Consider the following 20,777-nt stretch of genomic DNA (forward strand, 5'->3'; position numbering starts at 1 on the left):
GTTATTCGCTTCCCACGGCAGCCGGTTCTTCATACCGGAGCGACTCGGGTTTTTTTCCCAAACAAGGGCTGTCATTTCAGCGAAATCCCATTTAATATGTTTCGTCCCTCCCACAAATTGACATCCTCGGAGCAGCTCTTTACCGCAGGACTGCTCCATACCCTCCTGCTCCGGGAAGGTATTGAACCTAACCCCGGTCCCAGGCTGTGGTTCTGCTGCATATGTCGGAAAAGGATTTATCTCAGACGGTCATACTCTTGCCAGTGTATCACGTGTAAAATATGGTTACATCGTTCAGGCTGTTCTGGGTTAGAACCCAACATTCGTCGGCCCCAAAATTTCTATAAAACCTTTGTGGCTCCCTACTTTTCACGTCCTAGTACGTCCCGCGGTTCACTTTAAAACGTACCTCCACCACTTCCTAGCAGCGACGCTGCTCAGCAGTCCATATCAACCATTTAATATGTTTCGTCCCTCCCACAAATTGACATCCTCGGAGCAGCTCTTTACCGCTGGACTGCTCCATACCGTCCTGCTCCGGGAAGGTATTGAACCTAACCCCGGTCCCAGGCTGTGGTTCTGCTGCATATGTCGGAAAAGGATTTATCTCAGACGGTCATACTCTTGCCAGTGTATCACGTGTAAAATATGGTTACATCATTCAGGCTGTTCTGGGTTAGAACCCAACATTCGTCGGTCCCGAAATTTCTATAAAACCTTTGTGGCTCCCTACTTTTCACGTCCTAGTACGTCCCGCGGTTCACTTTCAAACGTACCTCTACCACTTCCTAGCAGCGACGCTGCTCAGCAGTCCATATCAAGCTGTTGCTCGTGCCAAATGGCGCTTCCACCTAACGCGTCCGCTACAACCCATCGCTACAATCTACGTAGCATGGATCACCAGCTTTTAACCCCATCCTCCCTTCCCTTTCCGACACTGGTACTCACGTAAGAAGGAGTCATCAACTCCTAGTCCCCCATATTATGTGCTCCGTATGCCAGCTAAAAATTTTTATTACCGCGACATCGGCCCAATGCAGGTCATGCCTTGGCGCATGCCACCTTCATAGAGGCTCTGGGATTACAAACGGAAATCGTCCGACCGGCACATTCGATGCACCTTGCTGCCAAAACACTAGTACCAACTCATTGACAGCAGGTACACCAGCCGCAATCGGACTCGACAAAGCCTATATCCTTCAAGGCGCCTTCATCCATCTCTGACTCCCAGAGTAACGACAGCCCCCCTATGCACTTCAGACTTCTGCAACTTAATTTTAACGGTTTAACTGGCAAGATCGCGGGGATAGCTGACCACATGAATAAAAATAATATCCATATTGCCGCAATACAAGAAACAAAGCTAACTGCCAGATCGGACCCCCGAACTTACGATGGCTACAACATTCATAGTCAAGATCGCACAAGGGGTAATGGTGGTGGCCTTGCCTTTATCACTCATCTCACCGTGCAATATAGTCTATTTCAACCTAACATCAGCCGCAGGGATAATACCTTAGAAAGTCTAGGCATAACCATCCGGTCAGGCGATGTTGACCTAGAAATAATTAACATCTATATTCCCCCTGCATCTGCTATCTATGTGACTATCGCCCTGAAATGAGCGCTACTCTGTGCCGAAAACCGTCTTATCCTTGGCGATTTCAACGCTTACCACGATCTCTGGCATTCCAGCTTGCCAGCTGACAGCAGAGGCAGGCAGCTAACAGAGCAAATAGACAATACGACTTTCTGCACGATAAACGGCGATGCCCCAACCAGAATTGGTAGTTGCCACAGCTCGCCTGATATTTCAATCCTCAGTGCAGGGCTCATAAATTGCGTTGAATGGCAACCAATCCTTACTTTAGCTTCTGATCACCCGCCCATACTCCTTGTATAAATCACTCTGCCCTCTTCACTTGAACATAAAAAAGAGTGTACACGGGGTGTTAAGCTTAATTTGTATTGATGTGTTTATATTTGTAATTTACACTTCAAAAAGTTAAAATATGAAAAAAGTTATAAAAAATGTAATTAAATATGTTGCCCTGTCTCGGCGTCGACTGTCGTTGTCCTGGCGTCCCGCATTGTTGTCCTGTCGATCCCAGTGTAATGGCGTATGGTGGCCGAGGGAGCATTTTCGTAAGCTGCTCGGGGAGTCGCACGCCCCAGTGGTGTGCCAAATGGCGAGGCAGTTGAGGCAGTGCCGGTGGGTTTTCGCACACTGGTATCTCCCCTCGGGTTGCATCGCTAAAAATGTCCGGCACTGTCTCAACACGTGTCGTTGGCCACAGAGGCGGCACTTTGGCTCCTCGGTTGTTCTGCGGGTCCTGTAAAGACAAGAAGAGAAAAGTATGTATTTCTCAAAAAATGGGTTAGAAAAATTCGTTGGTGAGGGTAGCTTATATATCTTTCCATATTGCTAGGGGCATGAAGCAGAGGGTACCAGAGGTAGGGTTAGCACTGCTAGGTAGTTGGTAGCACGCAGAGTTTGGGTTTTGAGTTCCACAACTGGAACATGGTTATCCGATCCAGGGTGTAAAGTGATTACTCGCACCAAACGCCATTCGTTCGGGGGTAGTAAGTCATTCTTTACCACGACTAAATCTCCCACTTGAATATCGCATTGAGGGCATTTTCATTTGTACCGCTTGTGCATCTCCTTGAGATACTCATTCTTTCATCGTGTGCTGAACTGGTGGTGAAGCACTTTTAGTTTCTGCCATTTATTGACCAAGGTGAGATGCTCTGCAGTTGGCTCCGGCAATGATAAGAGTGGCGCGCTACGTAGGAAATGCCCTGGGGTTAAGACTGGGGGGGGGGGGGGGTACATTGGATCTTCAGACATAGATGAGAGCGCTCGGGATTTGAGAACCGCCTCTATGCGTACTAAGAGGGTAGTGAGCTCTTGGAAAAAGAACTTATGGTTTCCTGCTACTGCCGCTTCCCTTAAACAAGCCATGTGTGGAGCGTATGGTGGGATGAATTTCCATGAGAATCCGTGAGTTGCATACATTTCGGCGACGTCTGTAGCGACTTCATTGAGGAATGTGGTGAATTCCCTTTGTAATACGCGTTGTGCGACTACGAAAGTCTTTCCTTTGTCAGAAAATATCTGATGGGTAGGCCACGGCGGCCAGTGAATCGGGCAAAGCCTGCGTTGAAGGCGTTCGTGGTGAGGTCAGAGCCTACTTCTAAACGAACAACCTTTGTGGAAAAATAGACGAACACACAAACGTAAGCTTTCGCATACGAAGCTCGGCGAAGGAGTTTTTACCAAAAATGGTCCAGCAAAGTCGACTCCTGTTGTATGGAAGGGTAGGGAATAATTTGACCTCTCGGGTGGCAAGGCTGCCTTTATCTGCGTTTTCATCTGCTGTTTGTAGACGGTGTAGGTTTTGCAGTGGAAGATGAGCTTTTTGACCTTTTGCTTCAAACGTGGAATGTAGTACTGTTGCTGTACCATTCGGATCATAAGCTGTTTTCCAGCGTGCAGCAGGTTCGAATGGAGGAAGTCCAACATAAGAGAACAAAACCGAGAGTTTTCGGGTGTGATAATTGGGTGCCGCTCATTAAAGCTATATGTGGCATAGGCTAAACTTTCAAAAACTCTCATGATTCCTGAGTTATCTAACATGGGGTTTAATGTCAGAAGGGTGGGTGGGGGTCTCCATAATAATTCGGTTGAGTTTGAATGTGATTTTGATTTTGGCATCATTCAATTCGGCGTGAGTGAGGTTGAGCGTGGCTGGAACTGTCAGTTTCCTTGCTTTCTGGATAAACCGCAACATCTAGGCCACGACTCTTAGCGCTCGAGAAAACAATGAAAAACGATCGAGTATATCTCTATTTTCTTCCTGCAGAGTATGGAATACCTCCACATGTCGCTGTTCGGGGGGAGTTGGGTGGCGAGATATATCCTTTGCCCACGAAGTTGATTGATTGATAAGCAAATTAAGTCCTTCCCACCATAACCGGCATATGACTAAGTCCTGATGCTTGCAGCCTCGAGTGTCCAGATCCGCTGGGTTATCCTTGCTGGAAACGTGTCTCCAACTGGCGTTATCAACGTTTTTAAGGATTTCTGATGTCCTGTTGGCGACGTACGTTTTCCAGGTATGGGGTGGTTTTTCTAACCATGCCAGTACGATGGCAGAATCGCACCAGAGAATGAGTTCGTATTGGGGTAGATTCAGCTCACTTCGCATCTGTTTCACTAATTTGGAAAGTAAGACTGCTCCACAGAGTCCCAACCATGGAATACTCACGGTTTGAAGGGGTGTTACTTTGCTTTTCGCAGATAGCAAACGGGATGAAAAATTAGTTTCATGGGTTTTTAGCCGTAAGAAAATGGGGTATTCCATCCCATTTGGACCAATTTTGAACCCGACCCCTTTAGAATTGGCTGAAAGTTTTTAAAGTTTTTTTTTGTAATTTTTCAGTTTTTCGAAATTTTTCGAATTTCGCCCTTTTTTCTCATAAAAAACTTCAATCAACTCTGCAATCATCCCCACTAATCCCGGAGTGGGCCGAGATTTTTTTTTTTTATTTAATTGAAAAAAAAAACTTTTTAAAATTTTTTTTTGTATTTTTTCCGAAAAGGACATTTAAAAACATATTAAAAAAAAAAATGATCCCAAACGGTCAATTTTTGAAAAAGTTATAGCATTTTGAAAAAACACCGTTTTCAAACTCAAAATAAGTTTTAAATATTTTGAAAAAATATAATTTTTCAGTTTTTCGAGATTTTTCGAATTTCCCCATTTTTTTTCTCATAAAAAACTTCAATCAATTCTGCAATCATCCCCACTAATCCCGGAGTGGGCCGAGAATTTTTTTTTTTTATTTAATGGAAAAAAACTTAAAAATTTTTTTTGTATTTTTCCGAAAAGTACATTTAAAAACATATTTAAAAAAAAATGATCCCAAACGGTCAATTTTTGAAAAAGTTATAGCATTTTGAAAAAACACCGTTTTCCAACTCAAAATAAGTTTTACATATTTTGAAAAAAACGGTGTTTTTTTTTTTCAAAATGCTATAACTTTTTCAAAAATGGACCGTTTGGGTCATTTTTTTTTTTAAATACAAAAAAAATTTAAAAAAAAACTTTAATCAATTAAATAAAAAAAAGAATTCTCACTCCGGGATTAGTGGGGATGATTGCAGAATTGATTGCAGTTTTTTATGAGAAAAAAAAATGGCGAAATTCGAAAAATCTCGAAAAACTGAAGAATTACAAAAAAAAACTTAAACTTTTTTTTGAATTTTTTCCGAAAAGTACATTTAAAAATAAATTTAAAAAAAAAGATCCCAAACGGTCAATTTTTGAAAAAGTTATAGCATTTGGAAAACAAAAACGGTGTTTTTTTAAAAATTCATAAATTTTTTTGAGTTGGATGAAAAAATTTGAAAAACGTCTTTCGTAAGCTAGAAAAAGAAGAAAAACTTTCAGCCAATTCTAAAGGAGTCGGGTTCAAAATTGGTCGAAATGCGATAGAATACCCCATATACAAGCACAAAATGCTTTTTCCGAAGCATCTGAGAATCCATGCAGCTGATGAGTTTATCGGGGGAATACTGTACCCACCTAGGGATTTTAATTTCTCTGATGTGGGGTGATTTTTCATAAATTGAAGTCCATTTTTGGAGGGCCCCGGGCTTCACGTCCTCGTCCCAATCCCTTCCTTCCATCCAGAGTTTTTGCAGCAACATTTTCGCAAGAATCATTATTGGCGATACCCATCCTGCGGCGTCAAACAGTTTCAAAACTTCGGATAAAATCTGCCTTTTTGTAGTCGTGTTTTCTGCTGATGGTGGATCATACGTATAGGTGAAGGTGTCGGTTAGCGCGTTCCACTGAATTCCAAGGGTTTTTGTGGAACTCGAATCGTGGAATTTAAGAAAGTCGACGTCTACTTAACTTTAAGTATAACGAGCATTAAGTCATTTTGTAGTATGGGGCCTGTATGAAAAATGTCGTTCAACGAGTTGCCAGAATGTGACATTTTTTCGTGTTTTCTTTCGAGGGTTCGTTCGATGCTCATGTACTGCTGCGGGTCGTGAATGACCCAGTGCCAGATTGGCTGGAAATTCCGTCCTGAATGGCAGCTTGACTATGTAGCGTCCATATTCTTCGCGAATTGTGGTCGTCCGGTAGAGTGCTTCACAGTGTTCGTCTTCAGCTGATTGTTGTTGGGTTTGGTGAACTTCTTCCTGATCCCAAAATTATCTCAAAAATTGATTGATGTGGTCATCGGTGCATTCAGTGACATGAGTGCTCAAGGTTGAAACCTTTTCAGCTACAGGGCTGCTTAATATCCATCCGAATATCGTGTTTTGGGCAAGTAATGTTCCACTCACATTCCGTAGGAGCCCTTCGGTGAGGATTTGCGGGGTGATATCGCTGCCGATTACCACATCGATTTTCGGTGGTACTGATTACTGTGGATCGGCTAGCGGTAAGCGGGACGGTTCTTCGAGATCGATGCTGGAAGCTCTGACTGTTGGAAAGAACTTAGTTAGTTTCGGCAAAATTATTGCATGTGCGTCTATCATTTGGGTTAAGTCTGCTGAACAGATTGTTATCTGGCAGACTTTATTAGCATTCTTCACAACCGTTCCACCCGTTCCAGATATCTGGTGGAGGGACTTTTTTGTGGGTAGACCAAGAAGCTTTTGTATACGCGATGATACAAAGGTTTTTTGTGAACCTTGGTCTATTAGGGCATGAATTTTATAAAATTCACCAGTAAAGTATACTGATACTACTGCTGTTGGTAGTAGGGTGGTTGCATGATTACTCGAAAAGAGTGTAGAAACCGGGTTTTTGTCCTGAGACTGTTGGGAGGAGGTGGCTCTTGCGGCGGCTTGAGATGTTGAGGGTCGCTCGTCGTCCGTTCTCCTACGGGTGCCAGCTTGGGCATTTTGAGCTCTGGGGTTTGGTTGTGATGGTTGGGGTTTGGGCTGCAAATGCAGTAGTGAATGATAACGCTTTTGGCAATATAGGCACGTAAAACTACTTTTGCATTGGTTCTTGGGGTGCAACGTTGATAAACAGTTTTCGCAATAACTATTTTCTCTCACAAATGATTCGGTCTGATACCGATAAATTGATAAACCTAACGCAAGATTTGCGTGCGCGGTATTCACTGCATAATCTACACGAAGCCGTTTTATTGAACTCCGTGTGATATGCACGGGTTCTATTGTTATTAGATTGGGTCGAGTTTTGATTCACCATTCGTGGTGTAAAACTCGAAACTTGGAGTTACGCTTTGCCTGGTCTATAGGAACTTAATCTTTCTACTACCTCGTATCTGCTGGTGAGGAATTTATTCATGTCCTCCCAAAGGGGCAGCTCCTTCCGGGAGCTGAGGGATTGTTCCCATAGTGAAAGGCTTTCACTTGGCAATTTGGATGAGCAGAGGTAAAGGAGGATTGGGTGCCAGTCTGTTGTCGGGATTTCTTGGGTATTTAGAGTTGACATGCAATTGTTGATCATTATATGGATTTTTTGTATTTGTTCTCCGTTTTCCCAGAATATCGTGAGCATATTGAACAGCGTCTTCAGTTGATTATCGACGAGTATCCTTTTGTTTTCGTACCTAGATCTAAGCGCTTCCCAGGCAAGCTCGAAATTATCATCGCTCAGTGGGTATTGTTTGAAATTAAGTCCTGCTTGACCTTCCGTTTTCAGGCGTAAGTGGTATAATTTTTGAGCGGGTGATATATGTAAGGTGGTTTTTATTGACTGCCGTGAACATATCTCTAAAGGATGGCCAGTCTTCGTATCCACCATGAAAGACTTCAGTGTCGCATGGTGGTACTTTCAGATAAAAACCATTTGAGTTTGCATCATTTATTGGGTGAGCGGGTATTTGTTGTTGGTTGGTGCTAGCAGTGTTGAAAATTGTAAGGCTTCTAACATTTCAGATTTGCATGTTTTGGTAAGTTTCCATGCATTTAGAGAATTTTTGCTGAACCGAGCCGCTAACATCTGTATAGTTATCTGAGAAACTTACTTCTCGATGAGACTCTAGTACTTTTGCCCATATTTTATCAAGGTCTTCTAATTTGACCTTAAGCACATACTCTGATAAATCGGTAGCTTGGGTGGGTGACCATCTTGAGCAGTAAACCTCTAATTAGTTACCGTCATTTATGAATTCCTGCAGTTGTAAATTTTTGGGGTTCGTTTGTTTTTGGCATTATAATTTAATGTAATTTTGGGAGCTTTTATTAAGCTATGAAAATAGAAAAAAAAATTTCCTCAAAAGGCGAAAAAAAATTTTTTTTTGAAACCTGCCTAATGTAGGCTTGGTTCTTTATAGGTACTTGTCTCAGCGCTTCTGAGTACAAGTAATGTGGGTATATAAATTTGTGTTCACTGGGGTTTATTTTTATATATATTATTATTTTTTGAGTCCCGCCTAATGTATGCCTGGTTTTTTATATGTACTTGTTTCAGCGTCTCTGAGTACTAGTAATGTGGGTATATACGTATGTATATTAGAGTGGCCCTTATTTGTATGGAAAAAAATTGTCGAATTTTTAAGGTCTTACCCCCTGAAATGGTTATATATAATATTCCTCACAAAATTTTGACTTAATTCACCAACGTAAACTCGTGCCACAAACGTGTTGAAATAATAAACCAAGCAATTTACCACTCTTGGGTGCTGATATGAAGGTGATTCAACAGACATATATGTTTACATATTACAGAAATTAGATCCTCTCAACTTTTCATTTATTTAACAACAAATAATTCATGTACATATATGTAGGTAAAAAACGTATAAAATAATTAACTTAAATCCTGCTGAAGCTTCATTGAAATCGTTTGTTTTTGATAATTTGTATACTTTTTTCTGTAATCGGACACAACTTGTATGATAACCTGTTTCTGATCTTCATCCTAGCTCAACTTGGAGTTATACTCTTCGATCAACCGTACACCCCTCTCAGCTGTGTCATTTACAACCTTAATTTTTTTAGCAATTTTTTCGCCTCTATATACTCTTTATTCGACTCCCATCCAAAGGCTGATTCATTTAAAAAAGAGGCACTTATACCAAATCGATTAAAAAATAATTTTGTTGCTGGACTGATGCAGTCCTTGTTTATAACGTCTGTTACATCCGAACGTGTAATCATTACTCTTTTAGGTGGCCGCATTTCTTCTTCCGGTTCAACTACATTATTTATGTTTGTTCGCATCTTCTCCTTCGTTTCAAGGTCAATTTCATCATCAATAAAGGGAAATGCCATTGCATGAAGCTTAGATACCATAGATGATTAAGCAATTTACCTATAACTGTACCCGATAATTCTTCATCTACATTTCTAAATTCATGCAAATCCATAATAAGCTTAAAGTCAGTCTGTGGCGCTTTCGTAGAAAGTTGACATAAAAACCAATACTCCACATAAGTTTTTAGTATGAAGATGCAAAGGTCACGTAACGCTGAAGAAGTAGAAGCATTCATCTTAAATTCAGTTCTAAATAGATATATTTTTAAATTATAAATGGCCTTGGACATCCACCGAGCGTGATGCATTGCTCCTGAGTATTTAAAGCTTATATTTTTCTTTGGAAATTCGCCCAAGAAAATCAAACAAAGTACAGAAAATTCTTCATAATCATTTCGAGTAAAATTGTGTAAGGATCTCAAAAACTCCACTATCGTGCATTTATCCACATTGAAAATATCAGATATTTGTTTTTCTTCAACTCCAGGTAAGAATTTGTTTTTGTAAATATTTGGCCAGGCATCTTCAAATCTTTTAAACAATGGAACATTGGGACCAGACAATTTGGCAAGTTTACACTCAAAAGCTGCTCTTAACAATATTTCACTTATATGATGTCTACAGGGCAGGTAAAGAAGTTGTTTTTCTAGAAGGCCTTCTAGAAGAACGCACACTCCATTCAGTGCACCAGTGTTGGTCGCAGTTGTGTCGAAACAACAAGCTTTTACAGAACTATCAAAACCCCAGTCAGACAAGGCGTGAAAGACAGCTTCTGCTTGCATTTTCCCAGTACCATTTTCAAGAGACTGCACATGGAGAATTTGTTCTATATTGTAACGACACCCTAAGACCATACTGATGTATGTACTAGTTGACCGAACACGCTAGCACGGGCGAATGCAACCCGGCGCGTGAGTGGCTCGGCCATTATAATTTTGGCACTGTGTTTAGGCCACCAGCCTAAATATTCGCTACCACCCTAATGCACATTTTTTGGCAATATTATTATTTACCGGTAACGGCCCACCCCTGCCGAGCGCTAACTTCAAAGGGGAAAAACTCGACGAAAGTTGGCTATCGGCAGGTGGTGCGGGCCTTTTTCGTTTTTTAAACTTTCTTTCTATTTTGGAACATTTACGAGCCAGCAGCTAGCCCCAGGTGAGTAAGATAAAAGACCAACCATTTTATACAGTGCGAGTGTCAGTAAGTTAAGATTTGCAAATAATTAATGTTACAAATCTGAATTGCTATTGAATTTATTTTGTACAATTTTGGCTCCTAGCCATTGTCACATAACGTTTAATTTTCAATTTGCCTTTTTTTGCAATTCATTCGCATGAACATTGGTCCTTACGCGCCGAGGAAAGTAAAAAATTTGAGCATATTTTTGTGGCAAAAACCCAGAAAATAAAAACATTTGGAAAAGTTGAGAAGTGGAAATTATAATTTACTTGAACAAAAGTATTATCCACAAACCAGCGAGGGAGCAAAAAAAACAAAAAACGAGACAAGCAAGCAACTCGTTAACTCACACATACATTAAAATCATCACATTATACAGTCGATTCATCACATAAAAATCACATCATCAAACACATCCATTAGCATCACGTCATCATCATAACATCACATTCATCAGCCACAGTCCATTATTATATCATACAGTCCATTAGCTTCATCACACAACATCACAATCAAAGCATTACAATATATCGCATCCACTAATCAATATCACATACAGTCCATTAGCATCGAGACCACATAATCAGGCAATCCATTAATCATCACATTCATTTATCACATCAACACAGCGCCGATCAGCGACTCAATTAAAGATTTTAAGGTACGTGGTTGCTTGGTATTGCACATATTTTTTTTTAAATTTAATTTACGTGTTTTACGTAAAAGTGCACTGTGTGATAGTTACAACAAGAGGCAAAGCAAGTGAAATTGTTAGATTTCGTGGTTTTTAAGCACACAATCGCCTTTTGACGATCGGGTAATTCCCCCCACCAGTGGTAAGGGTTACTCGACACCGCTCAAGGCAGACAGGCAGTAAATTTTTTTTAGTTTTTTTTCACATTCATCACTGCACTGTATTGTACACCTCGTCGTCACAGTCGTTGACAAAACTCCCTAGTCAGGAACCATATTTTCACTTGGTTGATAGCCTTAGCTTGTCTATCACAGAAGTCACTTTAGTAATCAGTTTGCGAGCTGAAATATTACCAAAAGCCAAAAAATATCACTACGTTGGGTGGCTAGTGGCTCATCACAATTGGTCACAAACATAATTTTATACTGATCGTTTTTATATTATATAGCTGTATGTTTTCAGAGTTTTTATAATAAATAACTAAAAGTGCAGTTGTCCACATTAAGTTGGATAAACACGTTTATTTTCTTATTTATATTGGGAAAGATACCCTGGTTGGCTACTCGGCGATACTCATCAACGTTCACATAACACCTTTTTGTATACACATTAAATCCTCGTTTGGATTTCTATTTGTGTTTCACTTTCACTTGTATACACATTAAATCCTCGTTAGGATTTCTATCTGTGGTTCAAACATTACACATTATATCCACATTGGGATTACCATCTGCGTTTTAATTTTTTCAAACACGCCAAATTTTTTGGAGAATATTTCTATCTGTGTCCAACACACCCGTTTAGACACATTAAATATTTGCAGACGAATCCTCTTCTCTGCATTGCACATCACTGTAGACACATTAAATCCTCGTCAGGATTTCTATCTGTGTTTGCTGTCACTTTGTACACACTAGAACCTTTCAGGATTTCTATCTGTGCTGCATATCACTATATTTGTATCACTTTATACACACTAAATCCCCGTCAGGATTTCTATCTGTGTTTATTTCCATATCACTGTATACACATTAAATCCTCGTCAGGATTTCTATCTGTAGCTTACACAATCCTCGTGAGGATCTCGATAAGTTGTTCATATCACTGGCCACATTACGGAAAAATTTACATTTGATTAAATTTTTGCTTATCACTATTCACATAAGATTGCTATCTGTGTTAACACATTCAATCAGACCAGTTTTCGTGTGTTCTTAAAGCTTTTACTTATACAGCGCAATCACAGCAGGATTGATAGCTGGACTACGTTAAAAAAACAAAAAAAACGAAAACACTCTTATAATTTTTGTTGTGGTTGCATTGACACCAAAGCCACTAAGTCGTTTACCTCCGAGCTCGACACCTTCAAAGAGAAAAAATATTCAAATTAATAAAATCAATGGAGACTTATATTAGATTGGCTGATTCCATAGTGGAGTTTGAACAACACTTCAACTCTGCCCCAGCCGAATCCCGGAACAAGCACACCCTTGCACTACTGTAAGAGGAGCTAAGGGCACTATGGAAGAAGACCAAGTCCACATATGAAAGTCCTCTCAGCAATCCTGAGATGTCCAAAGAGGACCTCAGCTCGTTAAGAAGAAAGAACAAAAGTTGCTTCGCATGCTACCTACAGAGCATGCCTGCTGTGGCTGCTGAAGCCGAAGATATCACCCCACAGCCGGCGAAAGATGAAGCAAATGATGAAGACTCCTCGCGCCGTGGACACAGAATGCGGCTGCCGCCTTGTGACACCGATGTATTTAAAGGCGACTACCTCTCCTGGCCAGCTTTTAGAGATATGTTCACGGCGATATACATCCACAATAACGATCTGAAAGATGTCGAGAAATTATACTATTTGAAACAAAAAACGCAAGGGGAGGCAAAAGAAATAGTGGGCAGGTGCTCGTTAACAAACGAGGGGTTTGCAACCGCCTGGAAAAACTTAAGCGACAGGTACGAAAATAAACGTATCCTCTTCAACACCCAACTTAAACTCTTATCTAATCTGACGGCAGTCGAACAGGAGTGTGGAAACTCAATCAAACAATTGCAACGGGAGATCAACAATTGCATCTCCGCTCTACGATGTCATAATATTGACATCACAAATTGGGACGCAATCATAACTTACTTATGCTCCACAAAACTCCCTGAATCTACATTGGCTCTTTGGGAACAGACCGTAGAACGGAAGACAGATATCCCGAAATGGGAGTATATGGACAAATTCCTGTCCAATCGCTTCCAGACATTGGAGACGGTTTCCGATCTTAGGGGTAATAAAACGACAAAAACACCCAAAAGTCAGAGTTCGAATTCTAGGGAAAATTCTACGAAACTTGGGGTTTACCAAGCAAGCGTACCAAAGTCGGCATGTAAGATGTGCAACAGTACGGAGCACAAATTACGAAATTGCCAAAAATTCCGTAGGCTGTCCACGTCAGGAAAAATAGAATTTATCAAAAACTATAGTTATTGTCTGAATTGTCTGTCGGGTGGACACACCGTGACACGATGCACTAGCCAATTCAATTGCAGCACGTGCCACGCAAGGCACAACACCTTGCTCCATCTTCCGACAGCACAACCAAAGACAACTCCTCAAAGGTGGACTAAAACGCCACCGACAATTCACCTTCAACCTCACAGCAGGCTAGGGCAAGGATGGAGTCTGAAAAAAGACAAGATAATACTAATAACGTCTCTTCGTGTCATGCTAACACCACTAAAGGGGTGTTATTAGGAACAGCGCGGGTTAATATAATCCACAACGGAGTGAAATTTTCCGCCAGAGCGCTTATAGACTCTGGGTCCGAATGCTCTTTCATAACTGAAAGACTAAAGAAGCGAATAAACCTTCCGTCCAAACGTTTGCATGTGCAGGTATCAGGAATAAATAATACACCATCTGCACAGGTAAAGGAATCATGCTCGATTAACTTAGGTTCGCTTACAGACCCCTTAGTATCTGCCAGATAAGAGGTTCTTCATTAATGAACCAGTCGACCTCATACTTGGAGGCGATATTTATCCCCAGATCATACTAAGCGGTATACGGAAGAACGTTCTAAATACGCTTCTCGCCCAAGAAACCGTCTTCAGTTGGATTCTAACTGGTCGTGCAGAAGTACCTCACCCAACTAATACACGGGTATCCTTTTTTAATGGAATCAGCCTAGACAAGCAACTAACCGCTTTCTGGGAACCTGAAAACGTACCTAAGAAAAGGGCACTTAACGAGGGCACTTGCGAGGAACTTTTCAGACTTACAACAGAAAAAAATTCCGATGGCAAATATACTGTCGCCCTTCCTTTTAAACAGGATTTTCCTAACAACATCTCCTTAGGGCCTTCCCTAAACGGCGTCTGCTCCCATTTCTACCGGAATGAGACGCGCCTAGCTAAGACACCGGCCCTACAGACAGAGTACAATAGGGTACTAGCGGAATATGAGACATTGGGACATATGTCAAAAGTTCCCAAAATCATACCACCCCACGTGACCGATTGCTACTTCTTACCCCATCATGCGGTTATAAAAGAGGAAAGCACCACGACCAAAGTTCGTGTGGTGTTCAACGCTTCGTGTCCCACCGCCAATGGCACAAGCCTAAACGACGTACTTTATACAGGCCCAGTGCTTCAGGCCGACTTAACGATTCTACTCCTTCGATGGAGATTCTTTAAATATGTTTTTAATAGCGACATCGAAAAGATGTACCGGCAGATATGGGTAAAGCCAAACCAAACACAATTCCAGAGAATAGTTTTTCGTAACAATCCTAGTGACCCTATCAGCATCTACGAATTAAAGACAGTCACCTTTGGAGTCAATTGTGCTCCTTATCTGGTCAATTGTGCTCCTTATCTGGCGATAAGGATACTGCACCAACTAGCAGGCAACGTTGAAACTTCATTACCCATTGCCGCAGATATCTTACGGACAGGTATGTACGTCGATGACGTTCTAGCCGGGGGACATAGCATCGAATCCACACTCAAAGCTCGCGATGAAATCACAGATGCATTACAGTCCGCTGGTTTTTCCCTCCGCAAATGGACGTCAAATTGCTCAAGAATACTTAAAGGAATACCAAAGCCTCATATGCTCAACGAAGACTTTTTGGTATTCGAGGACACGAGTACGGTCAAGACCCTAGGTATTCGATGGAACGCGCATGCGGATTATTTTTACTTCGGGATATGTTAACGAAAAGGGCAATACTTTCTGCAATCGCTAAACTTTTCGATCCTCTAGGTTGGCTCGCCCCAGTCGTCATTGTTGCAAAAATAATTATGCAAGACATTTGGCTAGAGGGGAATGACTGGGACGAACCAGTGTCGGCAGGAACCCTAGACCGATGGCATAATTTTATGCAGGAATACCCCTCCATTAACGGAATTCGTATCCCACGTTGGGTGTATTTTACGCCAACCAACGACGTTGAAATACACGGCTTTTGCGACGCCTCGGAAAAAGCTTACGCCGCGACAGTCTTTTTACGAGCAAAGATAAAGGATGAGGTCTACGTTAACTTATTAATGGCAAAAACAAGAGTAGCACCCGTTAAAACAGTTTCCTTACCCCGATTAGAGCTATGCGGTGCAGTGTTGCTGGCCGAAACCATCGAATCAGTGCGTGAAAATCTGCATTTAGAAAATTTCAATCTACACCTATGGACAGACTCCACGATTGTTTTGGCATGGATAAGAAAACCCCCTTGTTCTTGGTCAACCTTTGTCGCTCATCGAGTAACGAAAATAGTAGAAAAGGTAGGAAACAAATCCTGGCACCACGTAGAATCCGCATCCAATCCTGCAGACCTGGCTAGCCGAGGAATATCAGCGAAGGAGTTAGTCAATAATTTTTGTGGTGGCAGGGACCTTCTAGGTTACAAGAAGATAAGACAGAATGGCCAATACGAGAAAAGGACTATCGGACTAACATCGAAGAAAAACGAGTACAAGTGCATGTAGCAACGAACATCAACAATAGCGAGGATATTCTTGATCTGTTTTCCGATCTATCAAGGGCGCTGCGGGTAATCTCTTACGTTATAAGATTCGCCAATAGAACCCATCCAAAAACTAAAACGTCCTTTAAAGCAGAGTCGCACCAGATTTCGCCTAACGAAATCAAGGCTACGACTAGCCGCCTCATCAGGATATCCTAAACCAACCACTATGCCGAAGAAATAAGCTCTCTGAGAACTAGGAAACCCATCGCGACCAAAAGCGAGATTCTCTCTCTAGACCCCTTTATCGACGAAGATAATGTCCTTCGGGTGGGGGGTCGTCTCGACGCATCAAGAGACGTTCCCGTCGACGAGCGTCACCCGATAACCCTCCCTTACGCCTGTCGACTCACCCGTCTCCTAGTCCAGTTTGTCCACACCATTTCCATACATGGCGGAAACCAACTAATGCTGCGGCTCCTACGCACGCAGTATTGGATACCCCGGGTCAAAAACATGATCCTATCCACCATCCACAACTGCAAGGCCTGTACGCTATTTCGAAAACGTTCCCCGACGCAACTCATGGGAATTTTCCCTGCGGAACGCACTACCTTTTCTAGGGCATTTACCAACACCGGGGTAGATTTTGCCGGACCGTTTGACATTAAGTCTTACAGCGGACGAGGATGCCGCATGTCTAAGGGTTACGTCTGCCTATTCGTCTGCTTTGCGACTAAGGCCATTCACTTAGAGGCGACTAGCGACCTCAGCACCGCCGTGTTTCTAGCAGCGTTTAGTCGGTTTGTCGCCAAACGAGGATGCCCGAAAAACCTCTACTCCGACAACGGGACGAACTTTGTCCATGCGTCGAGGGCTCTCCGCTCAGAGTTCAAGGCATTCCTCGTTGATGCGCGCAACCAAACCCTCTCAAAATATGCCCACCAAACCCTGACATGGCGTTTCATACCAGCCGCGGCTCCTCATATGGGCGGGCTGTGGGAAGCGGGAGTCAAGAGTTTCAAAATTCATTTCAAAAAGATCGCATCGGATCATAAATTTACTCTCGAGGAGTTTAGCAGCCTCCTGTGTAGGATTGAATCCTGTCTCAACTCCCGACCCCTAAGCCCATCTTCAAATGACCCGTCTAACCTGGAGCCACTTACCCCCGGGCACTTCCTAGTCGGGGGCCATCTACTAGCGCCACCCGAGATTGACATCAGCGAGAATCGCGCATCCCTCGTCAATCGATGGGAAAAACTTAAGGCGCTGCGTCAAACCTTCTGCAAACGGTGGAAAACTGAGTATCTCACCGAACTGCAGAAGCGCGTTAAGTGGAAGCATCCACAATCGAATCTCAAACAGGGGGACTTAGTCGTCATTAAAGAGGACAATTTGCCTCCCAACGAATGGAGACTAGGTCGGATAGCCAACCTCCACTATGGCCCCGATAACCGAGTTCGAGTCGTCGAACTGGATACGGAAAGGGGACAAATCACCAGACCAATCACGAAATTGGTCCTACTACCACCCTCCAGTGAGGGTGAGGGAGACTTGTAACTCACACCCGTTATAACAAACCCCCTTAACCCCACTCTGGTTCATCCCGAACGAAGCCAACAAACCACTTAAACCCGCTCTCGTTCACCCCGAACGAGGCCAACAGAACCCTACCGCAGATCCACTATCTGCCACCGAATATCAGCCCCAGGCTGCACTACTAATACAATTCAATATTAATGCGTTAAAGCCGAACAAACATTTCGTTACTATTTTTTTTGGAAATAACTTCAAGTTTATACAGAAACGAAGTGAACACGTTTTCAATATTAACAATCATCCTAATCTTCTTCAATAATCATTTCGCAAGCGTCGAGACCGAATACTTGCCCATAATTTAGTTTTTTAAATAAAAATCAAATGTAAGCGTTTGTACGCGTCATATCTATCTCCGCCCATATATGTAGGGAGCCCTATATATTTGTGCTTAAATGTGATTATGCTTAAATAATCATTTCTGATTCATATCTCAGACCAAACCCAAATAAAATCTTCAATGAGAAGTAAAACTTCAACATGTAGAAGCTTCATTAATCAGTCAAAAAGCTGAATGGAAAATGGTTACAAGACTGTTGATCACCTAAAACAAACATATTTGATTCAAATATGATCCCAAAAATTATTGAAAGACTATACTCAGTTTTCATCATCAAAGGTAATAATATTGATTACTCATTATTGGCCTCTATGGAATCCCGAATTTAATCAACGAGATGCTGAGTAGGTTGGCGTAGTGAAATCCTTTTTTTTCGTTCTCCATTAACAACGTTAATGGATTTTACGTACAAATACGAGGTACATTGGAAGGAATCTGTTATCTTAAATGGGGATTAGGAGGCCGTAAACGATAACCTTTCTTCACACCAAGACTACATGGTTAACGCAAAGTACCAGTGTTCATTTGAGGCGACGACCAACACCAACAATAGCATCTAAACGCAATTCCCCTCTTTTTTCCACCGTAACTGCCCTAACGTTGAGGTATCAGCACTGAAGAAACGGAAGGAGGGATAACCCATGGGTCGCAATATACACTTTTATTAACCCAAAACGGTGACACCTAGACAGCACGGACAATTTTCATTTACCTCCGGATCCAATGCTGGGGTTATACTTTCGCGTCGGGACAGCATATGCAATTGTGTATCCACATCTCAGCCATCAATCCTGATGCCAATATCGTAATCGCCCGGGCACATCATGATCGAGCAGCACACGCCATGCTATGTACCATATGCCAACCACCTCTCACTGAAATAAGCAGTCAAAAAGGGAAAATAGGTCTCAACAGCTGCGAACAAACAATTTGAAAAGAAAATTAAATCTACCTTGAAACGATTCAAAATGTCTCGAACATATTTGCAATCCAAGCTCTGCATGCATATCCTGGCAATTTCTTATTGATGCCAGCGATCCTGACATATGCTCCTGATTTGCGACAGCAGCTCGTTGGGTCTCTGCTAGGAGTGTCAAGTGGTGAGCGTGCTTCCTTGTTACAGATTTTCTTGTAGTCTACTGATCCATCCCAGCGCACGACTGGAGTAGACGATTGTATTCGCGTTCACCCATATCATCCTTGTGTTTGGGCACTGGTCTACGCCAAGCACCAAAAGCTTGGCAGGCCAACTGACCCGAATGTCAATTATGAACAGCTGAGAAATAATGAGTTTTACACGATCCTGATCTGCGTCTTATCTGCTGCTGCCGCAGCGCTGTCAATGCTTCCATGGTGGTGGATGTGGTGGTCGCAAAATATTTTCCTTGTAAGATTACACCGTGCAACAGCGGTTTTGAATGCGCAATCAGTTTAACTCTGCGTGAAGGAAAAAGAAAATTGACTGAACTTCCACTTTATGTGGAGGCATTGTTGGTATGCTAAGTGCCGTTTTTTTTTTTTAATGCCAGTTTAAGCTTCAGTTGGGGTTGACTGGGGTTTAACCCAGCTAATTTGACCACTTGAAATGAGGAGTCAAATTTTATGCAAACTGTCGACGGGGCAGGTCAGGCTTTGGTCCACTTTGACTGTGGTTTTGAACATGCAACCGGGCCTTATCTACATATCTAATCGGAATTCACCACCGGTTGCATATTCCAAGGCGCTCATTTGTTTCTTTACTCTCCGCATTTTCACGATCCTTCTGCAAGGATTGCGTCCGAAAGCAACCTTAGTAAAAATTTTCATTTTTGTACGAAATCTCAAAACTTCAGTGACCGGCGAAAAATTATTTTATTCCTCTTCTCAAAAATTAATAGACAACAAGCTTTCAAGACAAATCTAATAAGTTAAAATATTTCCCAAAAATATTTACTCTTTAAATCCGAAAACGATTTAAGTCCATTTTATCCATTATTGGAATCTAAATATAAAATATTGGAATTTTTTAAACTCGTCATAGCAAAAAATCTACCAAGGAATGCAAAGCAATTTTGAGATTTGGTTATATTGGTTTAGGCTTTTCAGTCACAGTTGAAATCAATTCGACCCCAAGACATTTGTAAAGTATTGCACACAATTATTGGCACTCCTTCGGTCTTACATACATACTATATATTTACATACAATGTATCTGCGGCATTTTACTGAAGTAACTTAATTCTATCTGCGCTAAAATGCGAAGGCAGTTTGGGTGAAGTCAATAAAACGCTGATAGTTTGATTACTTAAACGAACTCGATCAGATACCAATCATCTTTCATCTCACATTTATGATACTCAATCAACCTATTAATACTTCTTATGGAAACATTCCATTATTTTGCATAATCCCAAGAACGATCTTTTGCAATGCTTGTCAAATAACTATACATAAATATCACCCAATCCATTGCCTGTAATGGATGAAACTAGAAATACTTCTTGGAAATTGCTCCAACTTCCTTCTTTTCCCGTTGCTTGGAGAATCATTTCCATTATCAATTGCCCACAGGTGGCACATTTTCTACTGTTTGTTGAAAACCGGAATACATATCATCTCCCTCGTAATAAACACCCCCATGTACATTATGGAACGCTGTGCCGCGCAGCGCACGTCCACAAGAACAACAAATAAAACAATTGGTATGATAATAAATTTCCCATAGCTTGACAAGCTTGACCAGCACCTTTGCCCTTATCACCGCATGTG

General features: G+C 41.7%; 1 protein-coding gene and 1 long non-coding RNA gene across 4 annotated transcripts in view; both read right to left on the reverse strand.

Moving 5' to 3' along the window:
• The window catches only part of Cad96Ca (tyrosine kinase receptor Cad96Ca), a 2,297,709-nt gene that overhangs the window by 1,966,946 nt on the left and 309,986 nt on the right, over nt 1-20,777 (reverse strand). The window lies entirely within an intron of this gene.
• On the reverse strand, nt 1,942-18,880 carry LOC137236963 (uncharacterized). The gene is made up of 2 exons (XR_010948730.1): nt 18,742-18,880; nt 1,942-2,333 (listed from the first exon to the last, which is right to left on the reverse strand). It is a non-coding gene; the product is annotated as an uncharacterized lncRNA (long non-coding RNA).

This window comes from Eurosta solidaginis, chromosome 1 (genome assembly GCF_040869045.1).
Source record: "Eurosta solidaginis isolate ZX-2024a chromosome 1, ASM4086904v1, whole genome shotgun sequence".
NCBI classification, from domain to species: domain Eukaryota; kingdom Metazoa; phylum Arthropoda; class Insecta; order Diptera; family Tephritidae; genus Eurosta; species Eurosta solidaginis.